We start from the raw sequence: 20,575 nt of genomic DNA, 5'->3' as shown, positions 1-20,575 counted from the left end.
GGTGGCTCACGCCTATAATCCTAGCACCCTTGGAGGTGGAGGTGGGAGGATTGCTTGAGCTCAGGAGTTCGAGACCAGCCTCAGCAAGAGGGAGACCCTGTCTTTATTAAAAAATAGAAAGAAATTAGCTGGGCAACTAAAAATAGAAAAAAAATAGCTGGGGTTGGTGGCTCACTCCTGTAGTCCCAGCTACTCGGGAGGCTGAGGCAGGAGGATCCCTTGAGCCCAGGAGTTTGAGGTGGCTGTGAGCTAGGCTGATGCCATGGCACTCTAACCCACGCAACAGAGCAAGACTCTTTCTCAAAAAAAATAAAATAAAACGAAGAGTGATTGACAATGTTAAATTTGGAAGATGCTGACTGAGAAGCATCCAATGTAATTAGCTATAAGGATTCCATCAGTGAGAACAGTTTCAGTGGGTAAGAACAGTTTCAGTGAAGTGATGGTGATGGAAGAGAAAGTAAAATTTATCATTGTGGGCTGAGGAATGTATAGGAGGTGAGGAAATGCTGTAGACTGTTCTTCCGAGAAGTTTGTCTCTGAATGTGAGGAAAGAAAGACATAAAAGCGTGTATGTTCTTTTCAGGTGGCAGACACTTGAGCATGCTCAATGGCAGGAACAATCCGTTACAGAGAGATTAAAGATTAAAGATCGAAAAGGACAAGACCAGGGATTGATAAACATTTTCAGAAAATGGCAGATAGTAAATATTCTTGGCCTTGCAGGTCATTCAGTCTCTGTTGCAATTACTTTACTCTATCATTTTAGCACAAAACAGCCATGCACAATATTTAAATGGATGATCATGGCTGTGTTCCAATTAAATTTCATTTATAGACAATGAAATTTGAATTTCATATAAACTGCACATCAAAAAATATTCTTTTTATATTATTTTCAACCATTAAAAAATGTAAATTTTATTCTTAGGTTGTGAGCCTTACGAAAAGAGATGCCAAGCCAGATTTGGCCCATGGACCTTTGTTTTCAAACCTATAGATTAGGCAGTAGAGAAAGAGGATGCAAGTCAGGGGAGGCTGACAAACCCAGACAGAGGAATCGACCTTAGTAAGGGGGACAGTTCTTCTTTTGTAATGGAAGGCAAGGAAGGAGAATGAGTGTGGTTGAAGTTAAGTTCATGTATTTTTTGAAAGCAAGTTGAGACAGTTTCTATCTGAGGGTACCTTTTTGTCTGTGAAGTAGAAGGCAAGATAGGATGTGCGGTGGGGTGGAGGATGGGGAGGGGATGACAGAAAAAAAGAAAGGATTGAGTCTAAAATTTGAACAGAGTAGAAAAGATTGGAAATAGTCCAATTGATGACTAGACAGTAACTAGGGAACTGCAGAAGGCTGATAATCCAGTTGAGGTTAAGGAGTAGATTGTTGGTTCAGTTCAAGATTGGGTAGAGTTGAGGATTTGGGCAAGAAATGGTTGAAGTGATATACTGTTGTCCAAAACTGTTCAGGGAAAGAAATGAAAACACAAGAGGCCTACAAAATAAAAAGTAGCATAGCATAGTACTTAAGAAAGTTTCAAATTTTAACTCTACTGCTTACTATTTTTGTATCCTTGGGCAAATGACTTCACTTCTATGATTCTCTGTTTCCTCATCTGTAAAAGAATAATAAGACTACTTCTCTGATTGTTGTGAAGATTAAATTAGATAAAACAGGTGACCTTCGAACAACACACGCTTGACCTGTGTGGGTTCACTTATACGTGGATTTTCCTCTGCCCTCTGCCATTCCTAAGACAGCAAGACCAACCTCTTCTCTTCCTCCTCCTCCTGAGCCTACTTAAAGTGAAGATGATGACGATGAAGACCTTTATGATGATCCACTTGTACTTAATGAATAGTAAATATATGTTCTCTTCCTTATGATTTTCTTAACAACATTTTCTTTCTTTAAGCTTTCTTTATTATAAGAATGCAGTATATAGTGCATCTAAAATACACCAGTCAACAGTAGGCTATTAGTAGTTAAGTTTTAGGGGAGACAAAAGTTATACATAGATTTTTGACTATATGAGAGTCAGTGCCACTCAACCTCGTATTATTCAAGGGTCAACTGCACATATAAAATCCTTAGTATAGCATCTAGTACTTAGAAAATGCTCAACAAGTGTTTTTATACATAGGGTGCCAGAAAACCAAAGCTGTTAGATATATGGGAAGTTATCGAGTGAGCGAACAAGTAAAATAGGAGGTTATGGTAAGTGAATAAGATTTTTGATAGGCACTTGAGTTGTTTCCACATTTTTGTGATTGTGAATTGTGCTGCTATAAATATTTGAGTGCAGGTGTCCTTTTTTTTCCTTTGGGTAGATACCCAATAGTGGGATTGCTGGATCAAATGGTAGTTCTACTTTCAGTTCTTTGAGGTATCTCCACACTGCTTTCCATAGAAGTTGTACTACTTTGCAGTCCCACCAGTAGTGTGTGAGTGTTCCTATCTCTCCACATGCACATCAACATTTGCTGTTTGGGGACTTTTTGATAAAAGCCATTCTCACTGGAGTTAAGTGATATCTCACTGTGCTTTTGATTTGCTTTTCCCTGATGATTAGAGAGTTGAGCATTTTTTTCATGTGTTCGTTGGCCATTAGTCTATCTTCCTTTGAAAAGTTTCTGTTCATGTCCTTTGCCCACTTTTTAATGAGGTTGTTTGATTTTTTCTTGCTGATATGCATTAGTTCTTTATAGATTCTAGTTATCATCCCTTTATTAGATGTATAGCATGCAAATATTTTCTCCTATTCTGTAAGTTGTCTATTTGCTCTAATGATTGTTTCCTTGGCTGTGCAAAAGCTTTTTAATTTGATCAGGACCTATTATTTATTTTTGTTGTTGCTGTGATTGCCATTGGGGTCCTCTTCAAAACCTCTTTGCCTAGGTTGATGTCTATAAGAGTTTTTCCAAAATTTTCTTCCAGAATTCTTGTGCTTTCTTATCTTAATTTCAAGTCTGTTTGTTATCCATCATAAGTTGATTTTTATGAGTGGTGAGAGGTATGGATCCTGTTTCAGTCTTCTACATGTGACTATCCAATTTTCCCATCACCTTTTATTGAATAGGGGTTCTTTTCCCCAGTGTATGTTTTTGTCTGCTTTGTCAAAGATCCGATGGCAATATGAGGATGGTTTTATATCTTGGTTCTCTGTTCTGATCCATTGATCTATGTCTTCATTCTTTTGCCAGTACCATGGTGTTTTGGTTCCTATAGCCTTGTAGTATAGCTTGAAGTCTGTAAATTGATGCCTCCCAATTTGTTCTTTCCACTTAAGGTTGCTCTGGCAATACGGGGTCTTCTCTGGTTCCATACAAAGTGTAGAATTATTTTTTCTAGATCTGCAAAAAATGAAGTTGGTATTTTAATAGGGATTGCATTGAATCTGTAGATCACTTTAGCTAGTATAGACATTTTAGCAGTGTTGATTCTACCGACCCATGAGCATGGTATATTTTTCCATCTGTTTATGTCCTATGCTATTTCCTTCCTCAAAATGTTGTATATGTATACCATGGAGTACTACTCAGACATTAAAAAAATGAACTAATATCTATTGTATTATCCTGGATGAAGCTGGAGACCATTCTTCTAAGCAAAATATCACAAGAATAGAAAAATAACACATGTACTCAGCATTAAATTGGGACTAATCGATCAACACTTATGTGCATGTATGGAAATAACATTTGCTGGAAACCAAGCAGGTGGGAGGGGGGAGGAGGGGATGGGCACATTCACACCTAATGTATATAATGTACACTATCTGAGGGATAGGTACACTTATAATTTTGACTTAAATGGTACAAAAGCAATTTGAATAACCAAAACATTTATACCCCTTAATATTCTGAAATAAAAAATTAAAATTAAAACAATAAAAATAAAACAACAAGAACAAAAGATTTTTAAATTCACTGTTTCTGAAGTAGGCCAGTTCTTTCTCCTTATTGGGTATTTGTGTATATATATATTTTTTATCACCCCTAATGGACCAGAGCAAGAGTCTGCCATATACAGCTCTTGAGGCAAAAATGGTTTTTATATTTTCAAAAATACAAAACTAATAAAAAAGAGGTAAGGTTTGAACACCATTCTTTCTGTACCTTCTTTGTTGTAACAAAATAACGAAGAAGATTATGTAACAGAAACTTTATGTGGCCTGTGAAACCTAAATATTTACTTTCTGGCTCTCTATATAAAAGGTTTGCCAACTCCCGGACTAGAACTATGATGTTCAGTAAAGTAGCCAGAAGCCACATGTAGCTTTCTAAATTTAACTTAAAATTAAATAGTATTAAAATTCAGTTTCTCCATTGCATTTATCATATTTCTAGTGCTCAATAGCACGTGTGACTAGTGGCTATTTTACTGCACATCATTGGATTGGAGGCTTTTTTTTGAGGTTTATAGTTTATTTAGGCAAAAAGAAAATAAACCAATATATAACACAGCAAACACACCATTAGTATAATGTTAGGTGTGCAGTTATAACACTATAAAATAAAAATAAAATAGAGAAAGAGCTAGAAAAGAGTGGTAATCAGATCACAGAAGTGTCAGGAGGCAGAATAGTTTAGGACCTTTTTGGCCACAAGAAGAGCTCTGGATTTACATATCAAAAGTTCTCCTTGAAGAGTAAGAACTAATAGACAATAAAATCCAGGTAGAGTTATATGGATCTCTCCAATAACATAATCTGTTTTGACAGAATTGCTTAAGTCATTAACTTACATATTCTTTCAGGAAAAGTTCATGGAGAACATTCTATATATCAGCCATGGAGATGGTGCTGGGGCTAAAAAGATGAATAAGACATAATTCCTTTTCTGAAGAGGAAGATAGTAAACAGAGAAATCCATTCATGAATTTTATTCAAAACATGAAATTCATTCAAAAACCTTGAATGAGATCTCATTATGCCCTAAACCCACATACTGTGGGAGACACTGAAAACACAGCATAAGAAGGTATAACCTAAAGAGAAGATATTCTGGAATAGGACATACACCCTTCCTGAAAGGAAGAGACATATGAAGTTGTTCTTGAGGAATAAGTAAGAGTTTACCACACAATGACCAGAAAAGTCATCTAGGTAGAGGAGATGTCAAATAGGAAAGCATGGAATTATGCAGGGCATGGCTATGCTCAGCAACAACAAGAAAACCTGGCCGGGTACAAGCAAGGCAGTGGCAGGAGACAAGACGAGAATAGCAAGAATAGCAGGTGGGGCCAGACTAATAAAGACAAGATATTTAAAACAGGATGCAGTGAGCGGACTGTGATGAGAGACACTTTTATAGTCCCTGTTTCACATTTCCAGGGAGAGGAACTTCCACTGCTCTCTCCCCACTCCCATACCCACTTCCCTCAGGAGGAGAAAGACAAGCCCACAGTAAGATGAATTTGAAAAGGAACTAAGCATGCACAGCTCATATGCACCGCTCCTCCACAGGTAAGCTTCCAGGAGCACATGCTGTCTGCCGCTATGATTAGAGGCTTTTTGATAATAGGTAGCATGTATTTTTAATTTATTCCCGCTCAGAATTGTGCCTTAGTAAGTAGATCCTCAGTAAATATTGTTGGCTGGATGACCATACCATAATTTCAGCACTGAGCATTGATTAGGTATTGTATGTAAAGTGCTTGGAACTGCACCTGGGACATGCAAAGTATTTAGTACATGTTAGATAATATTATTGTTATTGCTGCTATTGTTATTATTTTAACAAAGTAGGGAAGGGGGTTTGTTCAAAGAGATTAATAACTGCTCTTAAGGTGCTAATATTGAAGTGAAGAACAGAAGATCACTTGTCCAAATGGCCTCCTGGGGGAATGGGAGACCCAGCTGGATTCTTAGTGTTATAAGGGACCATTGCTGGATATCAGCGTTATCCCTATTGGGAAGAATTTTCTGCAGAGTGGTGGAAATGAGGCAGAGAGTAATAACTAGAAGACAAACATAGTTCAAAAAAACAGACTTAAGAAGAGGTTAGGCCCAGGGAGAGGCTTCAGTCCTTCCCTCCTTTGTCCACATTGCCTAGCTTTACTTATTCTCTCCCCAATGGTCCTTTCATGAAAGCAGCTGCTCTGGGCTTCTGTTGGACAGACTGAGCACATACTTTGGACCACTGATCCGTTGTCAAGGGCAGCGCATGGATAGGACCTAAATAGCTTCTGTTTAAGGTCAGTATCATGGGCAGCAGGGACTGTAGGGCAATAAGTAGTCTGTCTTCAGACTCCTGAGCTATAATGAGTCCTGTAAAATATTGACTCAAAAATGAGATTCTAATTTCTATATTATCTGGATTGGGGTTGAAGGAAACTTCTAAATAATGTAATCTAGAACTACTTGTTATTGATACTCAGAGCAGGAAAAGAAAATTATTCTTTTTTTTTTCAGGTAAATACTGAAGGTTGCATTTTATTCCCATTAGGTTCAAGTAATAAAGAGACCTTTATTCTCTCTTTCAAATTCATGGAGGGCTGTATATAAATGTCTTTTTTTATTCTTATTTCAGCATATTGTGGGGGTACAAAAGTTTAGGTTACGTATATTGCCCTTGCCCCCCCACCCCCAAGTAAGAGCTTCAAACGTGTCTATCCCCTAGATGGCGCACATTGCACTCTTTATGCATGTATACACCCATCCCCTCCCCCCCCACATCTGCCCAACACCTGATTAATGTTATTCCTGAATGAGCTCTTAGGTGATGATCAGTGAAACCAACTGGATGGTGAGTACATGTGGTGCTTATTTTTCCATTCTTGAGATACTTCACTTAGTAGAATGGGTTCCAGCTCTATCCAGGAGAACATAAGAGATTCTATATCCCTATTATTTCTTATAGCTGAGTAATACTCCATGGTGTGTGTGTGTCTGTATATATATATTATATATATATATAATATATATATATATAATATATATATATTATATATATGTATATATATATATATACATACCACGTTTTATTAATCCACTCATGTATTGATGGGCACTTGGGTTGTTTTCACATTTTTGCAATTGTGAATTGTGCTGCTATAAACATTCAGGTGCTGATGTCTTTTTTATAGAATGTCTTTTGTTCTTTTGAGTAGATGTCCAATAATGGGATTCCTGGATCAAATGGTAAGTCTACTTGTATCTGTTTAAGGTATTTCCATATTGCGTTCCACAGAGGTTGCACTAGTTTGCAGTCCCACAAGAAGTGTATGAGTGTTCCTGTCTCTCCGCATCCGTGTCAACATTTATTGTTTTGGGACTTTTTGATAAAGGCCATTCTCACTGGAGTTAAGTGATATCTCATTGTGGTTTTCATTTGCATTTCCCTGATGATTAGAGATGGTGAGCATTTTTTCATATGTTTGTTGACCATTCTTCTGTCTTCTTCTGAAAAATTTCTGTTCATGTCCTTTGACCACTTTTTGATAGGGTTGTTTGATTTTTTTCTTGCTGATTTTCCTGAGTTCTAAATAGCTTCTAGTTATCAGCCATTTATCGGATGTGTAGCATGTGAAAATTTTTTCCCATTCTGTAGGTTGTCTGTTTACTCTTGTGACAGCTTCTTTGGCTGTGCAGAAGCTTTTTAATTTAATCAGGTCCAATTTATTTATTTTTGTTGTTGCTGTGATTGCCTTTGGGGTCTTCTTCATAAATTCTTTGCCTAGGCCAATGTCTATAGGAGTCTTTAAATTGAAGTTTATTAAGCCAAAATTTTGAGGACACACCTAGGAAAAATATGAACCTCAGACAAGGTATTTTTCCAAATGGGAAGTTGGAACATTTAGCATTTAAAAGATATTCAGAGAGAAGAAAGAAAGGTGGGAGGGGCCGAGGGTGCTTATGGAACAAAGCAATTACATTCATGTGAGGCTCAGGAAATCTATGTCTTATATAAAATAAGGAGAATGTTAGAAGAGAAAAAGAGAATGAAGGAAGCATAAATTATGTAGATCTCCCTAGATAGGTGGAAGAATGTCTGATTCTCTCTTGTCTCCAGTTCTATTACCTATAAAGAAGATAAACTTGTACTCATTATTACTGTGGATTCACATAGGCTTTAGGTTTAGGTGCTAAACTTAGGTACAATTTGCATGTCCTTGTAGTATAGCTTGAAGTCTGATAAATTGATGTCTCCCAATTTATTCTTTTTGTTTAAGGTTGCTTTGGCTATATGGGGTCTTCTCTGGTTCTATATGAATTGTAAAATTATTTTTTCTAGATCTGCAAAAAAATGATGTTGGTGTTTTAATAGGGATTGCATTGAATCTGTAGATCACTTTGGGTAGTACAGACATTTAAATTTTTATATCAGCATCTTAATTGACTTGGTCACCATTGAGTCCCTTAATTGGACATATGTCAGCTCATCTACTACAGTGGTGCTCCAGGCATCTCCAGGTCCATTCCTTTGTCCCTGAATTAAGTTGGAGCAGGACTTGAAATTGGAGGATGAGGAACAAGATGACTTAACTCTTAGCTTTGGTTCATAATGGGCTGGATAATTCCAATTTCGTCCTATAACACTCATGTTTCCTTGAGTTTTTAAAAGCAATAAATAACAAAGCAATGCAAATTCAGTCCATAAGTATTTGTGGAACACTTTATAGAATTGATCATTTGCAATGATTAAGAATCATTTTTAGAATAGTTTGAATTTTCGCAGGTGGCTGACCAGACACCAGATGCCAGATTGTATCAGAAAGAAGGAAAAGTTTCAGATGAAAAAGAAAAAAATCAAACTAAGAATCATAGATCACGTATAATTCCGAGGGAAAGGTGCCAGAACCTACAAGAGATTCCATGGGAATAAGCTGCAGAGCAGAACAGGAAGGAGCCAGATATTGGCAGAGATCATCAACTCCAAGAGGCTTGGAGTCCAGCAGAAAGTGTAAGTGGAGCAGTTTTTTTCTCCTTCCCTCACATTTCTGGCAGTCAGCAGGCTCCTGAGCTGCTAGAGTGCCTTTCTGCCCTCATGAGCTGAAAATCTGCTGCTGCCAGTGAACTGGGAGGTTCTTGAAGACAAAGCCCCAGGCTTCCAGCCCCCTTGGGGTGCTTCTTGTCACCACAGATGTGAGCTGAGACAGGCACCATATTTCTTCTCCACCCACTGTGTGTCTTTGTCATCCCCACACAGCTTCAGCCCCTCAGTTTTTGTCTTGATAATTCCCACACAAATATTTCCCAACTCTGGCCCAGACTGTGGGAGCCACTGGGGTTGACAGTGTGTCCTGGGGAATCTGCATGACCCCAGAGCCTGGATATTCCATGTGGGCTGCTTTCTGGAGAGAAGGAAGGAGATGACTATAGTGCTAGCTTTCTTCAATCCAGAGTCTTTACTTCTCCTTCCCCTCCCCCACCCATGGCTGCTAAGTGGGATGACTGAGCCAGGGGTCTCAGGAGCTGCTGCCCTTCCCCTGTTGGTGCACACACTACACGAAGGCTTTCACAGAGAGAGGGGGCTCAAACCTTTCCTCTTAAAGACCTTCAGAGAACTAAGGGGATCTCAGATTGTGAACTACCTGCTCACCGGCCCTCACCAGTGCAGCTTGCCTGGCTGCTCCATCAGAGCATGGCATACCCTGAAGCAGAGGGACATCAAATCTGCTTTAGCACCCCATAGACAATTTGGACCAGCATACTTCTCCCTAAAATTGTCAGGGAGTGATCTTCAGGGATCTGGGGACAGGGACACAGACGATATCCTGTACCCCAAGGACTCAATTATGTTGCTTGGGGGCATGGAGGGGAGATTTGTGAACTAATCTCAGTAAGGGAGGGAGGCCACATGGACAGAACTGAAAATAGAGTGCAATGTGGGTCCCAGCCATAGTGCCCTTGCTGAGCACCCCTCACCCCACAGGAAGGCCATGCTCTCAGCCCAGGGTGGAATCCTGGACAGGGAATTCCCAGCTAACAATGCCATTGTGGGGGAGTTCAGCTAGTTTGAATTTCTGCCTGCTGGCAGGTGCCAGAGGGACACTGTGGAGCAGAGTAGAGGCCATAAGAGCAAAACTCACTTCTGACAGCCAGATTGTGAATCTCAGATGGCCCCATTTCCACAAGCAGATTTTATGGCTGGGTGTGGCCACTTCAGGCCCTCCCTGGTGGTTTTCCACAGAAGCTAGGAGCAGACCTTTGATCCCTGCTGAAACAGCTACCTTGCTAGCTTTAGTAGAGCCTGAGGGCAAGCTCACCCAAATGAGCCCCACCCAGCTCCCCTCCCCCATCTACCTCTGCTGTGGTGGAGATTAAGGACTCACCTGGAAGTTCCAGGGCCCCACACACCACCTCGGGCATTTAAGTGCTTCTCCTGAGGACTAGATCTGGTCAAACATCCCCAAAACAAATTCAGCTTGTTCCTTCTGATGCCAAGCATCACCTACTGACAGGGAGGTTAATTTGCACAGCTGTTTACAGCATTTACTAACTCAATCAAATGGGGTGTGGTTGATTCTTGCCCATAAGCACCCCTACTGTCTCAGAGATTAAATCAGGCATGCCAATACAATTCACATTGTTAAGAAGACCACAGAGCTGAAGAAAGAGAAAGGATTTCAAAGATCTCTGTCCTCCCTCATGAAAGAGAGACAGGGAATATTCCCAGACACATAGCTCACCACTGCTAAAGCATACAAACAACTAGCATCTGAGAATACCACCACACTAAGAATATGTATAACCAAGGCATCCAACTAGAACATAGATTGCCATCAAAGACTTCACAAGCAAAGCCAAAGGTTTTTATGTAACATATGCTACAGATACTCCTTTATAAATGGGGGGGGGGAATCCCCATCTAGGCAAAAGAACATCCAAATATAAGAAGTGACAGCTGCAACAGATGAGAAGGAATCAGCAAAAGAACTCCAAAAGTATGAAAAATCAGAGCAAAAGAACACACCTGAGAGGAAATACCAGCTCTCTAGAAATGGATACTGACCAAAATGAAAATATTGAAATGAGAGATAAGTAATTTCAAATATATATTGTAAGTAAGCTCAATGAAATCCAAGAGAAAAATAGAAAAACAAGTCAAAGAAACCCCCAAAACAATTAAGGAAATAAATGAAAATTTCACTAAGGAGGTTAACATATTAAAAAAGAAAACAAGTAGAACTTCTGGAAAGGAAAAATTCACTTAAGGAAATACAAAACATAGTGGAAAGTTTTAAGAATAGACTAGTCCAGACAGAAGAAAGAATCTCAGTGCTTAAATACAACTCCTTCAAATTAAATCAGTCAAAAATAAAGAACAGAGAATTAGGAGGAATAAACAAAGCCTACAAGAAATATGGGATTGTGTAAAATGGCCGAATATAAGAATCATAGGCATACCTGAGGGTGAAGAAGAAAACACACAAGGGCTGGGAAAGCTAGTTGAGGGAATAATTGGGGAAAACTACTCTGGTCTTGTTAGAGATTTAGATATCGAGCTATAAGAATCTCAACGAACACCTGGGAGATTCATTGCAATGAAGTAATCACCAAGACAAATAGCCATCAGACTGGCCAAAATCATCACGAAAGAATAAATCCTGTGAGCCATGAGGCAAAAACATTAAGCACCTTACAAAGGAAAACGCATCAGGCTAACTGCAGACTTCTCAACAGAGACCTTACAAGCCAGAAGGTATTCGGCTCCCATCTCCAGTCTTTGTAAACAGAACAGCTGCCAGCCTAGAATTTTGTATCATGAAAAATGAAGTTTCATATATGCAGGAGAAATAAAGACTTTTCCATACAAGCAAACACTGAGGGAATCTATCAAGATCAGACCTGCCCTGCAGGAAATGCTCAGAACCATATTATACACGGATCAGCACAATAGACACCCACCAGTGTAAACTGCAGACAAAAGCTAAAGGTGAGAGCTAACATAAAACAAGAGCACAAGAGGTAAAACAAAGCAATAAGGTACTATTCACCAGGATGAACAGAACAGAATCCCACATATCGAGTCTTTCAGTCAACATGAATGGATTGAGTGCCTCACTCAAGAGATGTAGGCTGGATGAATGGATGAAAAAAATACAATCCAAGTATGTGCTATCTCCAGGAAACAAAACTCATACAGACTAAAGGTGAAAGGATGGAAAAATATTCCATGCAAATGGAAATCAAAAGAAAGCAGGTGTAGCCATTCTCATATCAGATAAAATTGACTTTAAATCAACAATAGTAAAGAAAGACAAAGATGGTCATTATACAAAGGTAGAGGGAGCAATTCAATAAGAAGACATAACAATTCTAAATACTTATGTGTCTAACACAGGAGACCCAGATTCATAAAGCAAACCCTACTAGGTCTAAGAGATAAATGCCAATATTACAATTGCTAATGATCTCAACACACCACAGAATTGGACAGATCATCCAAGTAGAAAATAAATAAGGAAACTCTGTACCTAAATAGGACTCTAGAGCAAATGGGCCTAACAGACATTTACTGGAAATTTTGCTCCAAAACTACTGAATATACATTCTTTTCATCAGCACATGGAAGATTCCCCAAGATTGATCATATCTTAGGCCATAAAACATGTCTCAAAAAATTCAAAAAAATAGAGATCATGTCATGTATCTTGTATGACCACACTGGCATAAAACTGGAAATCAACTTCAAGAGCAACACTCAATTCTATACAAAGTCATGGACATTAAAAAATGATTATTGGGTCAGTAATGAAATTAAGACGAAAATAAAAAAATTCCTAAACTGAATGACAAAGGGGGCACAAGTGATCAAATTATATGATTCAGCAAAACCAGTCCTAAGGGGAAATTCAACAAATCAATAATCTAATGACATGTCCCAAAGAACTGGAAAAAGAAGAGCAAACCAAATCCAAAGATAGCAGAAGAAAAGAAATAACTATGGTCAGAGTAGAACTAAATATAATTGGAAATAAAAAAAAAAAACAATAAAAGTATCAATGAAACAAAAAGTTAGTTCTTTCAAAAATAAACAAAATTGATAGATCTCTTGCTAGATTAACCAAGAATAGAAGAGAAAGGACTGAAATAGGCTCAATCAGAAATTTAAAAAAAGCTATTACAACTGATACCACAGAAATACAAAATATCATCTGTGAATACTATGAAAATTTCTCTGCACATAAACTCAAAAACATGAGGAAATGGACAAATTCCTGGAAACACACAACCTCCCAAGACTCAAACAGGAAGAAATAGAACTCCTGAACAGACCAATAATGAGCAATGAGATTGAAGTAGTAATAAAAAATCTTCCAACAAAAAATCCTCAGACCAGATGGATTTACAGCCAAATTTCACCAGACCTACAAATGGAGGTGGTACCCATACTCCAGAAGTTATTCCCTGACATTGAGAAGGAGGGAATCCTCCCCAACTCATTCTATGAAGCTGGTATCACCTTGATATAAAAGCCAAAAATGATATAACAACAATAACAAAACTAAAAGCCAATATCCTTATGAATATAGATGCAAAAATCCTTAATAAGGTACTAGGAAACCAAATTCAACCACTTATCAAAAAACAAAACAAAACAAAACAATCCACCATGACCAAAGGATGTAAGGATCATTCAACATACATAAATCAATAAATGTGATTCACCACGTAAAAAGAAGCAAAATCAGACCATGTGATCATCTCAATAGATGCAGAAAATTCATTTGACAAAATTCAGCAATCTTTCATGAGAAAAACCCTCAACAAACTAGACATGGAAGGAACACATCTGAAAATTATAAAAGCCATATATGACAAACCCACAGCCAACAGCATTCTGAATAGGCAAAAGTTAAAATCATTTCCCCTAAGTACTGGAATAAGACAAGGGTGTCCACTGTCATCACTTCTATTCAAGATAGTTCTGGAAGTCCTATCCAGAGAAATCAGGGAAGAGAAAGAAATGAAGGGTATGTAGATTGGTGAAGGGTATGTAGATTGGGAAAGAGGAGGTCAAACTATTTCTTTTTGCTGATGATATAATCTTATATCTATAAATCCTCATAGACTTCACCAATAAACTCCTGGAATTGGCAAATAAATTCAGCAATGTCTAAGGTTACAAAATCAATGTACACAAATCAATAGTATTCCTATATGCCAATAACAGTCTAGCTGAGATTCAAATCAAAGTCTCAATGTTATTCATAATAGCCACAAAGAAAATAAAATACCTAGGAATAAATTAACCAAGGAGGTGAAAGATGCCTACAAAGAGAACTATGAAACACTGAGGAATGAAATTGCAAATGACTCAAAGAAATGGATTGGTAGAACCAGCATTGTTGAAATGTCCGTACTACCTGAAGTTATTTACAGATTCAATGCAATTCCCATCATTATACCAAGGTCATGTTTCACAGACCTAGAAAAATAATTCTAAGTTTCTTTTGGAACCAGAAAAGAGCTCAAATAGCCAAAGCAATGTTAAGATAACAGAACAAATCTGGAGCCATCACATTACCAGACTTCAAACTGTACTATAATACAAGGCTATAGTATGCAAAAGAGCATAGCATTGGTACAAAGATAGAGACATAGACCAATGGAACAGAACAGAGAACCCCAATATAAAACCATCCATATATAGCCAACTGATCTTTGACAAAATAGACAACAATATACACTTGTGAAAAAGCCTTATTCAATAAATTGTGCTGGGAGAATTAAATAGCCACATGCAGAAAAATGAAAGGGGATCCATATCTCTCACTACTCACAAAAATTAATTCAAGATGGATAAAAAGACTTAACTGTAAGGCACGAAACTTTAAGAATTATAGAAGAAAATGTTGGAAAACTCTTCTAGATATCAGCCTAAGCAAAGAATTTATGAAAAAGACCCCAATGGCAATCACAGCCATAACAAAAATAAATAAATGGGACTTCATCAAATTAGAATGCTTCTGCACAGAGAAAGAAATAATAAAAAAGCATATAGATAAGCTACAGAATGGGAGAAAATATTCACAAGTGAATACAAAGGGTTAATAACCAGAATCCACAAAGAATTGAGGCAAATTGGTAAGAAACAAACAACTCCATTAAAGAGTGGGCAAAAGACTTGAACAGAATCTTTGCAAAAGAAGATAGACAAATGGCTAATATACATATGAAAAAATGTTCAACATCAGTAAATATTAGGGAAATGCAAATTAAAACCACAGTGAGATATCATCTTACTCCAGTTAGTATGGCTTTTATTAAGAAGTCCAAAAACAATAGATGCTGGCATGGATTCAGAGAGAAAGGAACACTTATGAACTGTTGGTGGGACTGCAAATTAGTACAACCTCTGTGGGAAACAGTATGGAGATTCCTCAAAGAACTAAAAGTAGACCATTTGATCCAGCAATCCCAATACTGGGTATCTACCCAATGGAAAATAAGTCATTTTACCAAAAAAACAAAAACAAAAACAAAAACATCTGCACTTAAACATTTATTGCAGCACAATTCACAATTGCAACGTTGTGGAATCAACCCAAGTGCCCATCAATTCATGAGTGGATTAACAAAATGTGGTATATGTATACTATGGTATACTACTCAGCCATAAAGAAGGATGAATTAAGGCCTTTTGTAACAATTTGTGTGGAACCAGAGACCATTATCCTAAGGGAAGTATGTAAAAAATGGAAAAACAAACACCAAATATGCTCACTATTAAATTGGAACTAACCAATGTGCACATATGTGCACACAGGAAAGTAAAACTCAGTGGAAATTAAGCAGGGAAGCTGGGGGAGTAGGGGATGAGCAAAAACTTACCTAGCTGGTATAATGAACATTGTCTGGGTGATAGGCACACTTATAACCCTGACTCAAGTATAAAAAAATTGATCCATGTAATCAAAACCATTTGTACCCCCATAATATTTTCAAAGGATAGTAATAATAAAGAATAGTTTGATTTTTCTCAGGGACTTAATTATGTCTCTGGAAGTTTTTTCCATAGCAGTGATTGAGTTGAGAGCCACGCAACACACACACTCTCTTTCTCTCTCTCTCTCTCTAACTCACATACACACACACACGCACACACACACTCACACACACACTGGGTTTTCCAATGCAAAAAAATTCACTAATTATTCATTGTCTAAAAGTGCAATATTGTCAATACTGAGATTACCAAGGGCAGCCAGTAAAACTTCTTTGCAATACTGTTGACTATTGAGAAGAGAGAGTATATTAGTTTTCTAGGAATGCTGTAACAAAGTTCTACAAACTGCTGATTTAAAATAACATATTCTTCACAGTTCTGGAGGATAGAAGTCTGAAATCAAGTGTCAGCAGGGCCATGCCCTCTCTGAAAGCTCTAGGGCATAATCTTTCTTTGTCTCTTCTAGCTTCTGGTGATTGCTGGCAATTCTTGGTATTCCTTGGCTTGTTGATGCATCATCTCTTTAATGTTTACCTCTGGCTTCACATTGTGTTCTTCTCTGTGTGTCTGTGCACCAAATTTCCCTCTTCTTATAAAGGCACCAGTTACTGGTTTAGAGTCTACTCTATTACAGTATGACCTCATCTTAATTTGATTACATCTGCATTGATTGTATTTTCAAGTAAGATCATATTTGTAGATTCTGGACAGATGTAAATTTATGGGAAATACCACTCAACCCAACAAAGAGAGCCTGGAATATTATGGAGTTGAATTAAGTAGAATGCAAGGCTGTCAATACTGGAAAAATCTAGCTGGGTGGGTGTCACTGGGTCACTTAGCTCATCTTGAAGAATGGTGCCTGATGTCAAGATCCTGGAGTGATCTGTAGCAATTGATTGGACAAGATTGTAGAATTGGCCTGTTTTGGGCATGGTAGTGTAGACCCTTTTAATCTGTTTGTAGTATGTTAAAATTTACATGCAATGAAATGTACAACTCTTAAGTGTAAAATTTGGTCATTTTTTTCTAGTAATGAAAAAGTTATCACATATTTAGAGAAACTCAGGTTATATTTGCAACTATGCTGTAGTTAGAATTAAGTTTTCATACCTACACAAAAATGTTACACCAAACATTTCATTCTATCTCATAACTTTGAATCCTGCAATCGCTCTAGTTCTGCCAAACACAGAACAAAATCAACAAGGGAAAATAATTCAAAGGCTTATTCAAAAATGAAATGTACATTTCATTGCATATAATTTTTATCTTAAAAGCTTAAAAATATTTAACACTAGTAGGTTTGCTTTTTGCTATGCTATGGGTTAGCAATTCTTAAACTTGCTTAAACAAATGGATAAATATATTGAAGGTAATGGGAGTAGTATTTTAAGGGGAGTTACAAATATAGAAGGAAGGAATATTGGTATTAGATAACATTTTTCCAGCTTTATCGAGGTATGATTAATAAAAGTTGTATATATTAATATTTAAAGTATAGCTATTATACTTTTACATTGTGAAATTACCACAATCAAGCTAATGAACATATCCATCACCTCACACAGTTACCATTTTTGTGGTATAACATTTAAGATCTACTCTCTTAGCAAATTTCAAGTATACAATACAGTATTATTAACTTTAGTCACCATGCTGTATATATTAGATCTCCAAAACTCTTTCATCTTGCATAACTGAAAATTTGTACCCTTTGCCCAAAATCTCATTTCCCTCACCACCAAGCCCTGGCAAGCACCCTTTCACTGTGTTTCTATGAGCTCACCTTTTTTATATTCCTCATATAAGCAAGCAAGATCAAGAGGTATTTGTCTTTCTGTGTCTAGCTTATTTTACTTAGCATAATATCCTCCAGGTTTATCCATATTGTCACAAATGACAGAATTTCCTTCTTTTATAAGTCTACATAATATTTTGTTGTGTATATATCTATATTTACATATGTCTATAGATATATACTGTCAGAGTTGGTGTTTGAAAGAGAAATGTCCTGGTTCTTTGGCTCTTTGCTTCAACGAATTGCAAGCAGGACCAGTGCAATGGAGTTAACACAGATAGAAAGCAACTCCACGCAAACAGCTTTCATTGTAAAAAATGAAGAAAGAAGAAAGCTAAACAATTCTAGAAAAGACAGAAGGAAGCTATACAAAGTGAAAGTACCTTCCAGAGAGAGGAATGGGTCAGTCTCCATGAGTGGAATAAGACGTTAAGGACTCCCAGGTGGTTTCCTTTTATTGAACTGGTCTGGGGCAGGGCTTATGAGAAGGTGTGAGATGTTACCAGATGATTGATATACATGATTGTCATGTGTTCTGTCTTTTCCTACAGTCCCTTCCCCTAATTTGCCCCACTTCTTAACCCCTGGGAACTGCCCCCCTGCCCTGTATCTGCCACCTGCAGATTTGATCCATGTCTAACATTTGCCCTGAAAGATATGGAGCCTGAAAAACTTTAGGGCTTGGGTCTGAAGGTCCATCTTCTATAACTGCTTCAAGCTGAACAGGGATGATGTATTTCTCGGGTTCCATGGTCTCTGTAATAAAAAAGGCTATAGGTGGAAGACATGTGTGGTGAAGTCAAGTGGCTTCAGAGGTTTTGGTTGCACAGGTCGTGAGGTCTCTTGTCACAGGATAGGGTGGAATCCTCAGGTCAACATAAGTTTCACATGGCATTGTTGGAGCCTAGAAGACAAACTTAAGCAAATTGAAAATGCAGGGACCAAATAGAAGGAGTAGGAAGATTGAGACTATTGGCCCCAAGAGTGGCAACAACCAGGTTAGGCTTGATAGCCATTTGGCTTATTCAGATAGTTGTTTTACATTTGTTCCCACTATTACACATTATTAATGTAAGGGTAACAAGTTTTGTTAATACACATATCTCCTTGTTTTGTTAAGATATAATCCAGGGCAATATAATTATTAAGTACCACACCATTAACAGGTTTTGCCACCACCTCTTGGGCTCCTGAGTAGCTGGGTGAGCCTGCACAGCAATAGCCACTCCCAACAATTTAGCCTTTTGACAGTCCCTCCGTGTTATTTCCGGATCCTGGTTGTTGTAGACAGTGGAGGCCACTGACAATAGTTGAGTGATACCTATTTCGAGTTCTGATGTTAACTTCTGAAATTTCCTAAGGATTTTAGAAAAAGATTAATGAAATGGGTGTTAATCACTAGCACTTCCTTTGCCAAGTTAGGGTCCATGTTGGTAAAGGAATCAGGGAGAGAGGGGTAGAGAGGAGTTGGCCAGTCCTCTCTTCTTTACCTGATTTCTTTTCTAAAGTTTGAGACTTGTCCAGAGCTGAAGAGGCTCCCAGACTTTTTCCTGTCCCCCATGAACTGACACCTTTCCACACAGGATTTGAAATATTGGAGTTTATCTCTCAGGTATTTGATATATAAAAGCTTGAATATAAGGAATTTCTGACCATTTCTCTTTCCGTCTAAAAAAAAAGGTCTAATTGTAAGATGGTATTTGGGTTAAGATTCCTGTTCTCAGGCCAGGATTCTCTGGCAGCTGGTACTGGGGCCAGGCTGTATTGCAGAAAAATATTATTAAATAATTTCTTTTTCCAGAGGCTGTCAATTCCAAGGGTCTTTCAGTTTTTTTAATAGGCATTCCAGAGGAGAGTTGGTGGGAACCGAGGCTCCTTGTCCCGTGGAGCTTGCTTAGTTAGGCTGTGCCCCATTCTATGGGAAAAGAAGAGAGACAGGGGAGCAGAGAGGGTAGGCTACCTGGTGGACTAGGAATCCCCATGTCTGTCAGGTCAAGTTGCTTGGCAGTAGTCACCGCCAACCCACCAGCCAGGAATCCCCAGCCCGGTGCATCAGCCGGCTTCCCATTCAGGTGTCCCAGTTTACCGCGGCAACACCGCATACTGTTTCTCACTGTCAGAGCTCTGAGGGCCCCAGTGAAACCTTTGCATCCGAGACCACATGGTGGATGTCGGGGGGCCAGAGGCAGCACAGGGTTGCCCTTGGTGGACATGCTGCTGTCCCCACCTACCCTCATTCCTTTGCCTTTGAGGCCACTCAATGGTTGGGTGCCAAACCTTTTCCTTTGCCTCCCCATGATACCTGGCCCACACTGTTTCCTGTTCTGCCTGGATCTTGACCAGCTTCCACAAAGCAAGGGCTGATCACTGGCTTAGCCAAAGGGGTTCCTGGGACCGCTCTTTTGGTCACCCAACATAGTCAAAGAAATGTTTAAGGACTGCCCTATTTGCCCCATGGAATTGGGAGTAAAGAAACCAGGTTGCCAGCTTAAACAATAACAGAGATAATGAAGGAGAGCAATAGAAGTCTGACAGGTGGACTGGTCAGACTCCAGTACCTTATCCTGGTGAGCAAAGTTTCTGAAACAGAAAGGACAGGGACTCTTAGGTCTTCCCCATAATCTGATACCTTCCAGCATATCTGTGGTCCAAACCTGAGAGAGAAGAAAAGGAAGGAGTTGTTGCTTAAGTGATGAAGTAAGTAGCCAGACATATAGACTCTGTCATCTTACCTTACAGAGGACCTGCAGAGCTCCAATGAAACATTTAAGAGAGCTTTATCCGGGAGCTGGAGGCCTGCCCTTACAAAATACATGCCCCCCTTTTACCCTTAGGTCTCATTTGATAAAGCCCATGTCTGACCCACATGTTCCTAAT

This window comes from Lemur catta, chromosome X (assembly GCF_020740605.2).
Source record: "Lemur catta isolate mLemCat1 chromosome X, mLemCat1.pri, whole genome shotgun sequence".
Lineage (NCBI taxonomy): Eukaryota > Metazoa > Chordata > Mammalia > Primates > Lemuridae > Lemur > Lemur catta.
The sequence above is the reverse complement of the archived record's forward strand: the minus strand, read 5'-3'. Positions refer to the sequence as shown.